Source organism: Schistocerca cancellata, chromosome 3 (genome assembly GCF_023864275.1).
Source record: "Schistocerca cancellata isolate TAMUIC-IGC-003103 chromosome 3, iqSchCanc2.1, whole genome shotgun sequence".
In the NCBI taxonomy this organism is placed as follows: Eukaryota; Metazoa; Arthropoda; class Insecta; order Orthoptera; family Acrididae; genus Schistocerca; species Schistocerca cancellata.
In genome coordinates this window covers 751,505,316-751,523,535 of record NC_064628.1, presented here as the reverse complement: position 1 = coordinate 751,523,535, position 18,220 = coordinate 751,505,316, and positions in this window count along the sequence as shown.

Here is an 18,220-nt window from a genome sequence, read left to right as displayed (position 1 = left end):
GCTCTGCCTTTTGTCGTTGCAGAGTTTTAAATTCCTAAAGTTGTGGTATTCTTTTTGAATCACCCTGTATAATTGCATGTGGCGAGATACGAATCTACATCTTTCAACTGTGGAGAACATGGCAGTATCCATTATGCTATTTTTATCTTATTTTGTTCATTATTGTTCGTTAATAAATCATTCCAAGAATGACGTGTGCTTATAAATCTCTGATGCGCGTACATTTGTGAGAGGCCTGTCTTGAACACTAACGGAAGCCGATAAGCGACCATACCTCACCAATGGATCAGCTTGGATGTATTCTTTGGAGCAAGCAGATCCTAAAAACTATCGTAACAATGCTTTTTGTCATTTATAGAAAAAATATTTGCTTACAAAATGTAATTTAAATGTCCTTTGCAAAAAAAGTGAAGAAGCTGATTTCGTTTCACTGAAAATTAAAATGTAACTCAACAGCACTGAAGTACGAGTTCCGTTAATGTAATTATTATTTGTCAGGCCCAAAGACAAGAGCATAAGCTGTCTAAATTCTTTGAGTTTAACTAGCCCCTTCTTATAGTAAATTTATAATACTTTTACATCCCAGTCGCCGTAGAGCTGAAATTAGGAAACTGTGAAACTTGAAGATTCTCTTGTGCTCAGCGCCGTCCTTGCTGCCAAACTCCACAGATATCTGTTAACTTAAGATCTTGTTATTTAAGATTTGCCCTAAACTTAAGTAGGTACTTGCTGCCAAACTCCACAGATATCTGTTAACTTAAGATCTTGTTATTTAAGATTTGCCCTAAACTTAAGTAGGTACGATGTAATGCCCTCCAGTGAATATTAAATGCTGGCTTCTGGTTGGGAAAAAGCTTTATCAGTACTATTTAAATAGAGTTCCATTGAAAAAGGGTCTAATTCCTTGAAACTGGACCAAGCGCAGACTTCAAACGGCAGTCAGTCTTCACTGGAGCAGACTGTCTACGTACAGTCTATGCGAATACTAACGTTCACATTGATCTGTAACATAGTTTTTACAATAGGGAGGGTATGCAGTACGATAAAAATCGACAATAACTAAAGAATAACACAAAGTTTGTGATTATTTAGTTTCCTAAAACCCTGGGAGATACGAAAAGGTGCATCGCAGGACAGTTTATTTACGATTCTCTTGTAACGTATTAAAAAAGAAGATAAGTTTTCTCATCTTTCGACACAAGTTGTTTGTTAGAAGCTTTTACTATCATATAAGAACATTAATTTTTTTTATTGTATGAATTTACGCCGTAGCGTGTATGTAAACTTCTACCGCAAAGAATTCAGTAATTCCCCCCCCCCCCCCTCCCCGCCCCCCCTGTAGGAGATAAAGAATAAATCTGCGCACCGGAACTTATACATTGTTCCTCGCAGTCGATAACATTCGATTGACGCATAAATTAATTTCAGTTTCGCTGTTCCTACACCATGAGCTCTGAATATTGTCGTATTAATCACCTGTAGCATCGAACGATTCATAACCGTGCGAATACATACGTGAGAACCGCACAGCTAATAGTTGATTACACAACACAACAGAACTATTATAACCCTTCCTGCATTTCGGCAGTTTTTCGTTAAAGTTCTTGGAGAATCTCCTTGTTCATAATTCATTCATGCTTATCTTAGTGGTTGACGATGACTTCAAATATGACTTCACATTTCTTAGCGGGATCACCAATTTAGAATTGGAGGGCAGCGTGGAGGGTAAAAATCGTAGAGGGAGACCAAAAGATGAATACAGCAAGCAGATTCAGAAGGATGTAGGTTGCAGTAGGTACTGGGAGATGAAGAAGCTTGCACAGGATAGAATAGCATGGAGAGCTACATCAAACCAGTCTCAGGACTGAAGACCACAACAACAACAACCAAAAGGATGTAGGTTGCAGTAGGTACTGGGAGATGAAGAAGCTTGCACAGGATAGAATGGCATGGAGAGCTACATCAAACCAGTCTCAGGACTGAAGATCACAACAACAACAACCATATCAGTGCAGTGTTTTTAAAACAAATTAGTGGCTTTTATCGAGGCCCTCCATTATACTTTTCCCTGAACTCACGAGAATTTCCTAATCTGGATTGACTATTCTAAGCCGTCTACGGGACATAAACTAAGAGTTTGACCATTCACAATCTTCTTTCTGACCTTTGCGACAGTAGGAGCTCTACTGTATTCCTGGCCCCCGACTTACATCAGGATTCCAGAGAATGAGCTCTCTGATTGGTTAGATAAGGAGGGTACGAGTGCAGCTTTGGGAGGCTTGGAACAGGGAATAGCAAGTAGTGACTACTGTAAAGAGGTTATGATAAATAAAAGTGCCCAAGGCCATTTGGCGCTCCTCCTTTCGTTCTTCCACTATGTTTTGTTGGCTATGTATCGCCTATACTTGGTGACTTATGGTCACATCCTTAGATGTGTCAGTATTGTTACGACGTCCTCCCCCTATCGTTGGCCCATTGAAGGTTGAGCAGTCTATTAACTCTGCTGTCACGTGACGACATTCAAGAGGTGGATCTCTTTTTATGTTTCATTCGAGACAGTGGTCTTAGACACTCAGATGGAATTTTGTCACCATCTTCACATAATATCTTTTTAGTATTCTGTGACATGAGCATTCTGCCAGTCTTCTATTGTGGACAGAGGCTCCCAGTCTAACGTGGAAGCTGACGTTCTGCCCAAAACAACCCCCAGAGAGCCTACAGCTGTTTGCGGACGGCTCATCTCCCCAATTTCACTGCATTTAATTACTTTTTTCGCTGATCGTCGTCCTCTTACCTGGTTCTACACCTAAGGAAAAGCTACAAAAGATCAAATTGGTTATCAACTCTTTTCTCCTCATAGACCAATTAATCTTTGATTGTTAAAACAAAAAAGCATTGATATCGTTGGAGTTAGTTTCCTTTTAACTCCGCTAATCAATCAATCAATCGGTCACTTACTTTTTTTCAGGAAGGTGTCTATCCTTTTAACCCCGCTAATCAATCAATCAATCGGTCACTTACTTTTACTCAGGAAGGTGTCTATTCTTCACCAACACGCATTTTCTGTAACTTACAAAGAGCCATAGAAAGTTTAGATACTAATAAAGTTCAATTTCAGAAGAGCTTAAATACTCCATTGTTGAGTATCTTAGTAGAGGGAACTGATGATTGTATGATTAATAATGTCAGGTAACGTGAGGGTTATGTAAAATGTGACTTACGCACGTATTCAGTTCAGCAGAAAGGACTGTGCAAGCAAGTGTTATGCACGCCAGTGTACAAAAATTTGATATTTGTGACAAGCCAGGTATTAATTTTTAAACGAAATTTTTTTTCAGGTTTTCCACTTATTCCTTATCCACGAGGCCGATTTCAGTTACGAATAGAGATGGGCAAACTCGTTCATCCTTGGGAACTAGTTCACTGGTGATCGCTTTTTTTTGGGAACCGTTCATTTTTACTCGTTCACCGTTGATTTGTGCTTGGTATACGGTTCTTATGAAAAACTGAAAATTAGTAGCATAGGTGGCTGAAGATGGAAGGCGCCAAGAGGGGGCACTTGCCTCCCCCCTGGAGTACAGAGTTTTTATTCATAACAGAATTCGCACACACTTGTAATTTCCGTGGTTCTGATTTAGCCAACTGTGGAGTTATGGGCTGATCACAGTGAAATAAGGTGTCGCACGAAAAACCGGCCCCGACTACAGACTGCTCACCAATTACGCACGATTTGTTGACCGCTACGAGCAGAATAGATAAACATGTAATAATTATGCAGTGAAGAAATAACAAATAAGGTAATGCAAACAACAACTTCGAAACAATAGATGACGATTGGTGGGCGACAATGAGCAGTCTAGTACTCGGGGACGATTTTTCGTACGCCACCCTGTACCACTGAAATGATATTGTAGAAGTTATCATATTCTCTGTATAAAATATGACACCAGGCACTCGATCATATAGCGCGGGCTTCATTCGATTGTAAGTCGTTCTGGCTTCCATAACAATGAACATGCTGTTTTATCTTGGATCAAAAAAATAAAAAAGACGGAAAATGGCCCCTCGTGTGTGCCGTGCCGATTTTCTTTGCATGTGTAATAACAAAAAATTCTTGCCTTTTACAAGTATTTATTTTGCTGTTTATCGAAATAGTGAAGTAAGCTGATATGCCGTTTTGTTACCTGAAGCGATGTATGTATTACATACCACGTAATTTACGTAATTATAAAATACATTTTAATTACAGGGAGCGAAAGGCTATTTACAATTTGTACAGAAACCAGATGGCAATTATAAGAGTCGAGGGGCATGAAAGGGAAGCAGTGGTTGGGAAGGGAGTGAGACAGGGTTGTAGTCTCTCCCCGATGTTATTCAATCTGTATATTGAGCAAGCAGTGAAGGAAACAAAAGAAAAATTCGGAGTAGGTATTAAAATCCATGGAGAAGAAATAAAAACTTTGAGGTTCGCCGATGACATTGTAATTCTGTCAGAGACAGCAAAGGACTTGGAAGAGCAGTTTAACGGAATGGATATTGTCTTGAAAGGAGGATATAAGATGAACATCAACAAAAGCAAAACGAGGATAATGGAATGTAGTCGAATTAAGTCGGGTGATGCTGAGGGAATTAGATTAGGAAATGAGACACTTAAAGTAGTAAAGGAGTTTTGCTATTTGGGGAGCAAAGTAACTGATCATGGTCGAAGTAGAGAGGATATGAAATGTAGACTGGCAATGACAAGGAAAGCGTTTCTGAAGAAGAGAAATTTGTTAACATCGATTATAGATTTAAGTATCAGGAAGTCGTTTCTGAAAGTATTTGTATGGAGTGTAGCTATGTATGGAAGTAAAACATGGACGATAAATAGTTTGGACAAGAAGAGAATAGAAGCTTTCGAAATGTGGTGCTACAGAAGAATGCTGAAGATTAGATGGGTAGATCACATAACTAATGAGGAAGTATTGAATAGGATTGGGGAGAAGAGAAGTTTGTGGCACAACTTGACCAGAAGAAGGGATCGGTTGGTAGGACATGTTCTGAGGCATCAAGGGATCACCAATTTAGTATTGGAGGGCAGCGTGGAGGGTAAAAATCGTAGAGGGAGACCAAGAGATGAATACACTAAGCAGATTCAGAAGGATGTAGGTTGCATTAGGTACTGGGAGATGAAGAAGCTTGCACAGGATAGAGTAGCATGGAGAGCTGCATCAAACCAGTCTCAGGACTGAAGACCACAACAACAACAACAACCACGTAATTTACGTAATTATAAAATACATTTTAATTACCGGTCATGGACGCTGAATAGAATAAGGAAAGAACCAGAAAATCAAAGTTCAAAACTGGTTTGAAACATCTAGAATGGGCGTGCGCAGTGAACGAAACGAATAACAACTCGATGCTGAACTATGAGCAGTCGGCAGTGGAACTGCGACGAGTGGTCATGCGAAGGAGGGCGAGTCCGGCCGAGCGAGACCGAGGCCGAGACTTCAGCACTCACGCACCCAACATTGAAATCCTGCAACAGCGAGGCGAAGTTGCGGCAAGAACTCCATTACTGAACATGAGCGAGCTGTGAAGACGGCAGCTGTGTGACAAAGCACACCGTTATCACATAAAGCATGTTAGTGATGGGCTTTTATTCAGTATTAGTCATTTTTTCATGATGTTAGTTGGACGAAATGATACTGTGACAGTGTCGTATTTCTCCTCGTAGACAGACGACAGGAAAGCTAGCAATAGGAGAACTCATGTACCTCTCCGGTTAATCTTTCAGCCGTTTTTCTTTCTGGTTTAAGTTTTTCGATCAGTCTTTGTACTCCTTCTGTACCTGCGCACTATGTGGCTGCCTATATCACCACCCTTTCTGTATGACCATCTGTATTTTATAGCTATGGCTAGTGATATATTTCTTTAATTTAAAAACAATATTTTTTGCACTTAGTAGCGAGCGTTAATTCTGACTGCTATTATAAGGCTATCTGAGAGCTTTGATATTTGATTTATGTAAAGTTTCAGTTAGTATTAATTCTAATAAATAACGACAGGACGCACTGGAGGAGCCTCATATTTTGCTCGTACAGGCTGTTGAACAAGGCCGAACGATAATGGCGACAGGAGAGTGGCTGAATAATGACTCAGCACAGAGTGGATTATATGTGACTCAGGAGTCTCTGCACTCTTGGCTCACCAACTGATTCGGCCTGCTCTTTACGCGAATTCAACTCTCAGTTTCCTACCAGAATCTTTGGCTCACCTGCTCTCCTTTCGAGTTCAGCTCCTGTGAATATCGTTGATTGTAACAATAATGGTATGTATATTACATTATTAAATTTTACTTATTTATGAGTGTATATATAGTTTGTAGAATGCACTACATCTACATTTGTTCTCATTTTAAACTTTTATTATTTAAAAAGTGCATAATTTTTCCATATGACACATTTTTCAAAGCTTAAGGATATAAGTCAACCATGTCGCCTTCGCCTACAAGACATTCAAATGATGTATTCTTTTACCGTATTGGACGAAAAGAGGTAAATGCTGTTACTGTCACCAATATCTTCCTGCTCTTCTCGCTGCTCATCAAAACTGAAGAGACGAGAAGAGTTCTAACATCTATAATGTATGATATATTAAAATTAATCTTGTCATAGGTAATGTATTTAAAAGTAGGGTCTAACATTTGCTTGTTCTATCCGACGACTTACGGCAATGAGGCTTGTCACTTTAGTTGTAAGCCAGAAAAGTGTATACTCTTTAAAATAAATCACAGAGTTATGTTTCGAAAATCCATGAAAAGATAATGAGCTTTACAAAGCTCGATCAATTGCACCGCAGATAGATCTTCAAATACAACACACATTACACGATTTTGTATCTGCCATAAAAACTCTTTTAAACACTCATGAGCATCAGAAATAATATTCATTTGAATGATTCACTAATGGGGTTAAAGGTACTGTTCTAAACGAATACAAAATATACCTGATCTAAACTGTAACAAACATATTTTATTTATTGTAAGATGATACATGTATCACAATAAGTTACCTATCCGACGATTAGCAGCATAATGAGGGATATAAACTGCCAGTTCATAGCCATATTATTTATTCTTATAATGCATCGAGTGACAGAGAAGAGCGACAAAGACTCTTGTATGTTCCGTGACCACGAGCAAAGATCACTAACAGTTCTGCAGTTGAGCAAATATTTGTGTACTTGTTGAGTTTAACACATAATCTGTAGAATCGTGTTATGAGAACATCAGTTTGCGTATACACATGTCTAAACCAGACTAGTTTTCGTAATAACACTAAAATGAAAAGACCCTTGTTATCAACCACAGATGGCAAGTTCTATTTATAGGAGCACTTTCATAAAAAATGCAATACTCGGAGAAAAGCCGAATTTGATCAAAAGTGGATAAAAGAACATCATTAAGCTACGTCTGTTAATACTTTATTGGTTAAACCCCTTAAATTATGTGTGAACTATTTAAATACAGCCAGTTTTTCAGATAAGAGAAACTTAAAGTGACACCAATGGTACTGTGTACGGTACTGCCAGTCTAGTAATGTACACACATCAACAAAAAGTTTTGCATTACCCCGCTTCCCAGAACTCCTGAAGGTAGTCGTTGACTGTGGATATTGTATCACATACACAATCCCTTTGACTGTTCAGAGATGTCACTAAACCCGCCCAAAGATGTAAACAACCAGGCATGAGCCGCGCCTATTAGACGGAGAGGGTCCGACAACCGATCAGTTCCAGTCATTCCACCATGAAGGAGATACCCGGCTCTTGTTGTCTGTAGTTCAGCCATGCCTAGACGGTTAATACCGCGGTTCGATCGCGTCCGCAGTGTTACTTTGCGCCAAGAAGAGCTCTCAACAAGGAAAATGTCCAGGCGTCTCGGAGTGAACCAAAGCGATGTTTTTCAGACTTGGAGGAGGTAGAGAGAGACAGGAACTATGGATAACATGCCTCCCTCAGACCGCCCCAGTGCTACTACTGCAGTGGATGACCGCTATCTACGGATTATTTCTGGGAGGAACCCTGACAACAAAGCCACCATGTTGAATAATGCTTTTCGTGCAGCCACAGGACGTCGTGTTACGACTCAAACTATGCGCAATAGGCTGCATGATGCGCAACTTCACTCCCGACGTCCACTGGCGAGGTCCATCTTTGCAACCACGACACCATGCAGCGCGGTACAGATGGACACAACAACATGCCAAATGGACCGCTCAGGATTGGCATCACGTTCTCTTCAACGATGAGTGTAGCGTATGCCTTCAACCAGACAATCGTCGGAGGCGTGTTTGGAGGGAACCCGGTCAGGCTGAACGCCCTAGACACACTGTCCAGCGGTGCAGCAAGGTGGAGGTTCCCTGCTGTTTTGGGGTGGCATTATGTGGGGCCGACGTACGCCGCTGGTGGTCATGGAAGGCGCCGTAACGGCTTTACGATACGTGAATGCCATCCTCCGACCGATAGGCAACATATCGGCAGCATACTGGCGAGACATTCGTCTTCAAGGATGACAATTCGCGCCTCAATGTTGGACATTTGTGAATGACTTCTTTCAGGATAACGACGTCGTTCGACTAGAGTGGCCAACATGTTCTCCAGACACGAACCCTATCGGACATGCCTGGGATATATTGAAAAGGGCTGTTTACGGACGACGTGACCCACCAACCACTCTGAGGGATATACGCCGAATCGCCGTTGAGGAGAGGGACAATCTGGACCAACAGTGCCATGATGAACTTGTGGATAGTATGCCACGACGAAGGGGACGTGCTACTGGGTGTTAGAGGTACAGTTGTGTACAGCAATCTGGACCACCACTTCTGAAGGTCTCGCTGTAGAGTGGTACAGCATGCAATGTGTGATTTTCATGAGCAATAAAAAGGGCGGAAAAGATGTTTATGCTGATCTCTATTCCAATTTTCTGTACAGGTTCCGGAACTCTCGGAACCGAGGTGATGCAATACTTTTTTTGATGTGTGGGTATTACACATCCAATAGTACCTCTCGAACGGTTGGGTCAGGAAACCCTTCAAAAATCACAATCAATCGATGATACTTCTACAGTGATACCAGAGACTGATTCTCGTGAATCGTCTTCACTGATGTGCCCTTATTCTTCAGATGAAGTGCTCAATGCAGGAAATGTACTCACAATCTGTTTCCAGCCTGCATTGCTATCTAGTTTCCTACCAGATCCAGATTAAGTTTCTTTTCTGGAACTTTCACTTTCAACCGATTTTTTTTACAACAATACATAAGTAAACCTGTCAATGTTACAAACCCAATCACATTAAAAATGTTATAAATTTTTAGGAATGTGGGTCACTAGTTCCTCTAAAATTTTTAAATGATGTCATATTCGCCTTTAGCTGTTAGTGTTTTTATTTAACTATTGCAGTTTTTGCATTTGTGCTATTTTCAAGCATCTATAAAGCATAATAATATGTATTGAGAAAAATATCTGTTACCAGTTTCTGCAGGTTGCTAAAAATCACATACTTACAAGATTCGATGTTATGTCTTAGAAATAACGTTATAATAAGACTGTTTTCCTTTTGACGGTAATATAGTCATCGTTTATTATTAATAAAACATTAGTATGGGGTGGAGTCAAATGAAAACCTTAAAGGCATAATTGAAAATCGATATTTCGCGCCATTGTTCTGTAAGTTGGCAGTGCTGTTACCAATGATGTAAGAAACGACCTACAGACAAGCGAAACGCGGTCACACTACCAGTTCAAAATGGCTCCCCCTTTTGCGACGTGCACCAAGTAACAACAGCATTCTATCATACGTTTTCTGAGTAATGAAAATGCGAAACCTATTGATATCTATCGACGAATGAAGATCGAGTATGGTGACACATGCCTATCAATGCAGCAAGTTTATGAGTGGAGTAGAAAGTTCGGAAATGGCGTGACTTCTGAGACAGATGCTCTGCGCTCAGGTCAGGTTCACCACATTATGACATCAGAGTCTACTGCAGCAGCTGAAGCCATTGTGATTGAAAATTGCCGCGTGACGGTGCCTGAAATAGCTGCAAATCGGAACATTAGCCATGGCTCATAGCATCACGTCATTCATGAACATCTTGTGTCGCAAATTGTCTGCAAGATGGATGTTAGAGTAGTTCACTACAGAACTGAAAGAGTGATGCTCTTTCACATTCGCTATAATTAGTAGACCGCACACCGATTGACTACCACATGTCTGAACCACTCAGAGAGGAGATGGGAGGAAGCAAATTTCGCTGTGATGAAGAGGTGCAGCAGGTGATGCAAGAGTGGCTGCACACATGACCGAAAGTATTTTTTTCGGAGGAATCCATGCATTTCCGACATGCAGGAGGAAGTGTGTTGATTCACAGGAAGACTATGTCAAAAAAATGATAGACTTGTGTTCTACTTTTGTTTGGTAAAAAAAATTACAGATATAGTTATCGTTTTCATTTGACTCCACTGATAGATTTGTTACTGAGAGGCAAAGACAGATGGACAATCTTAAATAATATTAGTTTCTATGCGCCCACGGCCAATTTTGTAGATGAGTAGACTCAAAATCATATGTTCTGGAGTGCATCCAATCTAATGAAGGAAACACTGCAGAAAATATTTCAATATGGGTAAAGGCTGTTATCATCAAATATAATTTCAAATTTAAAATCACTGTCATAACAGCGGGCAATACTTCAAGCATGAAATCTGCTGTCATGCTTTTGAGCCTCCCATATGTCTCACGTTTTGCACATTCTTTACATTTCATTTTGCAAGACACAAAACTGTTGATGTGGTCAGAAAAGCAGTTATGTTTTCAAAAACAGTCTTTTCACCTTAACGAAAATTGCTGAAAGAAAGGAAATTAAAAGATAGACCCATTATCAACCAATTACTGCCATCAAGGGAGGGAAGTAGTCAATGTGGGAAGTGTTCGAAGATGCCATCAGTTAGCCCCAACGAAGCCACGGCCTGGTACCTACACCAGTTGCCAAATTAGACATGTATTGTCATGTTAATGGTAAATGACAGCTGTAGATATTGATTGGCGACTCCATGTTGTCCTGTGCACTACGACCAGATAACAGGTATACTTGAAAAAAGAGACAGCATTGGTCGTATATTTTTTACTATCGCAAAATCGATTTTCTGTCACTGAGTGACCATCTTCAGTGCTATATTGAATAACTTAAATTAGGATGCACTGTTGTCAATAAGCTTACGGCAATCACATAGACTCTAACTTAATTCTATTATATTTCAATTTTTTATCACATAGACTCTATGTGATTGCCGTAAGCTTATTGACAACAGTGCATCCTAATTTAAGTTATACAATATAGCACTGAAGATGGTCACTCAGTGACAGAAAATCGATTTTGCGATAGTAAAAAATATACGACCAATGCTGTCTCTTTTTTCAAGTATAGCTGTAGATATGTCACACCTAAGGTCTCACTCACAAGTAACATTAATTTCAACTTGACGATGCCACTGTAATGGTCGCGCAAGTGCAGTGTGCAGTTTTTTGAAACGATCCTCGTAATTTCAGGAAGTGATTAACTTAATTCTATTATATTTCAATTTTTTATCACATTTGTTTTCAATAAAATAATGAAAAAGTAATAAGAATGAGTTATTTTTATACTGACCCAAAATCATATAAAATATTCGAATTTTGTTGTGAAATTTTCAATTTTTACTGAAGAAGAAATGTAGGACAGAAATCTTAAAACTGCAAGAGATGTAACGCAAAATTATTATTGCTATTCCTGCGTTCTTTCAAAAGAGGCTGAAATAAGGTAAAAATACAGGTACAGTGCCCTTGAATTAAACAGGGAAGGTGTCTTTCTTTCGTTTATTTTAGTAAATAAATAGTGAGTGGTGAGTCACGAAAAGCAGCTAGTTCATTCTAATGAGTCAACCGTTCTGATCCGATCCCTGAAAAGAACGGTTTTGCTACATCTCCACATCTCTATCTTCATCACATAGAAGAGAATCCGATGATGAGTACCTGAGGCACTGCCGATGGCATAGGCTTCTGTAGAGCACACAGGTCAAAGCCCATTGTCTCCTGTTCGTGTATACCATGAAGGGAGAAATTTGAAAGTGATTCGATTTTCAAATTTACTTTGCACTCAAGTGGTACATTTCTGCACGTGGGTTTCTTATCAGAATTTTACAAGTCCCATCTACAGCCGCTAAAAGCTAATAACAGAAATTCTGAAACACCCTGTATACAAATAAGGCAGTGGACAATATCGGATGCTCCATGAAGCTGTTCGCAGACGATGCTGTTGTTACAATGCTGCAACACCAAAATACTGCAGAGAAAAGCAGAAAGCCCTGCGTAACTGCGATGACTCGTGCAGAGACTGGCCGTTGACCCCGAACGTATACAAACTAGGCATAAATAGGAGAAGAGATCGATTAATGTTCAGTTTCGCTATTGGTGATAAAGCACTGGAAATTGTCCGTAGCAGCCTAAAGTGGAATGACCACACAAACTACCTGTAGGAAAAGCAGGTGTTATAATGAGATTCATTAGAAGAAATTTAAGGAAATGTAATTCGTCTACGAAAGTAGCGGCTTACAAAGCGCTTGCACGACTGATCCTTGGGTTTTGCTCATCAGTCTCCCAGCCCTGCCAGGTTGGGTTATCAGAAGAGATAGGGAAAATTCAACGAAGAGCGGCACATTTCGTCACAGGACGTTCTGCCGGCGCGAGAGCTTAGGGCGACCCTCGCAAAAAAGTAAAATCCATCGTAACTGAATACGATGGAAGTCAGTCATTAGTGCGAGCATGAGTGCGATTACCTTCTTTGTGTTATCACAGATGGCACGTAACTGATTAGATCTGTACTGGAGCAGCAGAACGTGTAAGGAGCCTAGTCGTGTTTGGCCGCATCAAAGCAACACACAGAATTTCTAAAATTCCAGAAACCCGCGGTCTTCAAGTGATCTCGTTGTTCCAGCTCAGAGACAGCACGTAGATCTTGAGTATGCTGCTTTTTTTTATTTATTTACACGTCAAGTTCCGTAGCATCAAATTGAGGACCAAACTCGAAGGTCATTGAACATGTCAGTAGATGAAATTAAAACATAAAAGTAACAACAGATAAAAATAAAGTATTTATGAACCCGAAAAAAGTCAGTCCACAAGTTTAAGTAAATGCAATCAACAATACAAGGATCAGCTTAATTTTTCAAGGAAATCCTCGACAGAATAGAGGGAATGACCCATGAGGAAACTCTTCAGTTTCGATTTGAAAGCGCGTGGATTACTGCTAAGATTTTTGAATTCGAACGGTAGCTTATTGAAAATGGATGCAGCAATATACTGCACACCTTTCTGCACGAGAGTAAAGGAAGTCCAATCCAAATGCAGGTCTGATTTCTGCCGAATATTAACCGAGTGAAAGCTGCTTATTCTTCGGAATAAACTAAAATTGATAACAAGAAATGACAGTAAGGAATATATATATATATATTGAGAGGCCAATGTCAAAATACCCAGACTCGTGAACAGGGGTCGACAAGAGGTTTGTGAACTTACGCCACTTATTGCCCGAACCGCCCGTTTCTGAGCCAAAAATATCCTTTTAGAATGGGAAGAGTTACCCCAGAATATAATACCATACGACATAAGCGGATGAAAATAAGCAAAGTAGACTAATTTTCGTGTCGAACGATCACTCACTGCAGATACCGTTAGAACAGTAGAAATCGCAGCATTAAGTCTTTCAACAAGATCCTGAACGTGAACTTTCCACACTGTTTACTATCTATCTGAACACCTAGAAATTTGAACTGTTCAGTTTCATATGCGCATTCTGTGAAATTAAAGCGTCAGGTTTTGTTGAATCGTGTGTTAGAAACTGTAAAAACTGAGTCGTACTGTGATTTAACGTTAGTTTATTTTCTACAGGCCATGAATCTATATCATGAACTGCACTATTTGAAACCGGGCTAATGTTGCACACAACATCCTTTACTACCAAGCTAGTGTTATCAGCAAACAGAAATATTTTAGAGTTACCCGTAATACTAGAGGGCATATCATTTATATAGATAAGGAACAGGAGTGACCCCAACACAGACCCCTGGGGCAGCGCCCACTTGACTGTACCCCACTGAGACCCCACAGCATAGCCATTCTCAACACTGTGAATAATGAATGACCTTTTTCTGTCTATTGATAAAGTAAGAGGTGGACCAATTGTGAGCTATTCCCCGTATTCCGTAATGGTCCAACTTCTGGAGCAATATTTTGTGATCAACACAGTCAAACGCCCTAGTTAAATAAAAAAATTGCCTAGCGTTCAGAACATTTTGTTTAACCCATCCATTGCCTCACAGAGAAAGGAGAATATAGCATTTTCAGTTGTCAAACGACTTCTAAAGCTGTATTTTTGATAGCAAATCGTGTGATATAAATTGATCAATTATCCTTACATACACAGCCTTTTCAATAACTTTAGCAAACACTGATGGCATAGAAATGGGTCTAAAATTGTCTACATTAGCCTTTTTTCCCTCTTTATAAAACGGCTTTACTACTGAGTACTTTAATCGTTCAGAAGGGTGACCATTCCTAAAGCGAAAATTAAAAATATGGCTAAATACAGGGCTAACATGTGCAGCACAGTACTTTAATATTCTGCTAGACACTCCATCATATCCACGAGAGTTCTTAGTCTCCAATGATTTAATTATTGACTCAATCTCCCCCTTGTCTGTATCACAGAGGAATGTTTCAGACATCAATCTCGGGAAGGCATTTACCTAGAAAGTTATATAATTCCCTGTAGAAACTAAGTTTCTATTTAATTCACCAGCAATGCTCAGAAAATGATTGTTAAATACTGTACATATATCTGCTTTCTTAGTAACAGAAATATTTTTACTACGAACTGACTGTATATCGTCGACCGTATGCTGCTGACCAGACACTTCCTTCACAACTGACAATATGGTTTTAATTTTATCCTGTCAATTATCTATTCTATTTTCGGTGAGAGTTTAATGGAACTGAGGCTAAAGCCCTCTCTTACTGAAAGAAGGAACTCTGTAATTTGAAGGGATGCCAGGAATTTTGTATTAGGCACACTTCTTCAGATAAAATTGCGTACTGTACAATGTTGTGGTGCAGTAACGCGTGCGCCCTCAGGAATTACACGCAATGTTATTAATAAATCTTATTTCCGCAAATATATTTCTTTCTCACTTTCAACCAGACCAGGAAGTATTGTTAACATTACACAAACCAAAGTACTCTTACCTAAACTCAGTCACACTCTGCAGTGCTCGCGGAGTTGTAGTCTTAGATGTGAACATCAATCCGTCAAATGTAACCGTTCGGCTGCTCTACTGACAACTGAACTATTTGACGCGAACGAATCGCTTTCGGTAATTCGGCGCGGAGCCAATGACACCCGAAGTCATTCGGCCCTTTCTTATTGCTCTTTCGGTAATGACATACAGGACATAAAATCCCGTCTAAGGCCTGTGATAATTTTTATGTTAATAATTGGCTAACAATGCTGTACAATTGCAATAAAGTCATGAGATTTTCAATTGACTCTTTTATTAGAACATGTTACGCGTTTCGGTATTACACCCATCTTCAGACATTTGTTACAAAAAAAAAGCAGAAAACATAAGTGAACAGCACACTCAACACGTCTCAAGGTTACAGAAAATAAGATCTGGTCATATGAGTTACATACCACAAACTTCAACTCCTTCCTAACCAACCAGGCGTACAGCCTTGACAACTCAAAGAATGTGTCGAATAACATATAACTGCGACATAAGCAGTCTTGAAGCAGAGCATATACTGACGCTAAAGAAAGTCAACTAGCAGCGAAGCGGCCTCGGTAGCACACGACCATGCAGCGCCCTCCACCTGGTGTGGATCCCACACCGCACAGCAGTACTCCAGAGTAGGGCGGACAAGCGTGGTGTAAGCAGTCTCTTTAGTAGACCTGCTGCAACTTCTAAGTGTTCTGCCAATGAATCGCAGTCTTTGGTTTGCTCTACCCACAATATTACATATGTGATCGTTCCAATTTAGGTTATTTGTAATTGTAATCCCTAAGTATTTAGTTGAATTTACATCCTTCAGATTTGTGTGACTTATCGCGTAATCGAAATGTAGCTGATTTCTTTTAGTACTCATGTGAATAACTTCACACTTTTCCTTATTCAGGCTCAATTGCCACTTATCGCACCATACCGATATCTTATCTAAATCATTTTGCAAGTCTTTTTGATCATATGATGACTTTACAAGACGGTAAATGACAGCATCATCTGCAAACAATCTAAGACGGCTACTCAGATTGTCTCCTGTGTCGTTAATATAGATCAGCAACAATAGAGGGCCTATAACACCTCCCTGGAGAACGCCGGATATTACTACTGTTTTACTCGATGACTTTCCGTGTATTACTACAAACTGTGACCTTTCTGACAGGAGATCACGAATCCAGTGGCACAACTGAGACGATACTCCATTGGCACGCAGTTTGGTTAGAAGACGTTTGTGAGGAACGGTATCGAAAGCCTTCTGGAAATCTAAAAATATGGAATCAATTTGACATCCTCTGTCAATAGCACTTATTAATTCATGAGTATAAAGAGCTAGTTGTGTTTCACAAGAACGATATTTTCTGAAACCGTGCTGACCATGTGTCAATAAATCGTTTTCTTCGAGGTACTTTATAATGTTTGAATACAGTATATGTTCCAAAACCCTGCTGTAAATCGACGTTAGTGATATAGGCCTGTAATTAAGCGGATTACTCCTACTTCCCTTTTTGGGTATTGGTGTGACTTGAGCAATTTTCCAGTCTTTAGGTACGGATCTTTCTGTGAGCGAGTGGTTGTATATAACTGCTGAATATGGAGCTATTTTATCAGCATACTCTGAGAGGAACGTGACTGGTATGCATTCTGGACCGGAGGCCTTGCCTTTATTAAGTGATTTAAGCTGCTTGCTACACCGAGGATATCTACTTCTATGTTTCTCATCTTGGCAGTTGTTCTTGATTGGAATTCAGTAATATTTGCTTCGTCTTCTTTGGTGAAGGAGTTACGGAAAACTGTTTAATAACTCTGCTTTAATTGCGCTGTCATCAGTGACTTCACCGTTGTTATCGCGCAGTGAAGGTATTTATTGCGTCTTGTCACTGGTGTGCTTTATGTATGACCAGAATCTTTTTGGATTTTCCGCCAGATTTCGAGACAGAATTTCGTTGTGGAAATTATTAAAAGCATATCGCATTGAAGTGCGCGCCATATTTCGAACTTGTCACAGGACTACATCAAGAGTTGTACAACTACCCGCTACGACGTATGGGTGCTTGTATTTAAAACCACGGGGTCCCGGCGCCATTCTAACACATACTTTTTGAGGGCGTGTACCGCAATAAATACCGGACCTTCAAAGTTAAGTTTGTAATCAATTTGTACGTGTACACCACTGACAACTAACGCAATACGCCCTGTTCTTCTGGGTGCCACTCATGAAGACCAGTGTAGTATAAACAAAATATGTATGATAATTTGGCAGTGATTAACAAATGAAAATAACAGTTTTGGAGCGCAGGTCCTCCATTGTCTATTACAGCAGCGAGTCAAGACAAGTCGATCCAGATGGTGCAGTTTCCCACGATAGGTGTAACTGCGTAGTAGTGTCTGTCGTTCCTACCTCAGTCCACTTTGCGGCGTCATGCGTCAGCTACTGCACCTTCACTCAACTGAGAAGTGATATGTCAGAATAAAGCTTATGGCCCCATGAGCAAGAGATGTCACTAACTTTACAGAAATGCTCAAAAGAGTGCAACGGCAGACGGTACAATAGATTCGAAGTGTATCACGGAAGAGTTTACTGTTGAAATTCCGAGGGCATACGTCCGAATGACAGTCGCCAGTATATTGCTTCTTGCGACACATCTCGCTTGAAATGAGGTTTATCGACAGTCGTTCTCGCCACGCACTGTTCACGAATGGAACAGAGAAGGGGAGGGGAGGACACGACTGTGGTCCCAGACTTACATCAACATCTACTTCTACGTACATTCTCTGCTAGCCAGCTTACGGTTCATGGCGGAGGGTACCTTCTACCACAATTCGTCATTTCCTTTCCTGTTCTACTCGAAAATGGAGCGA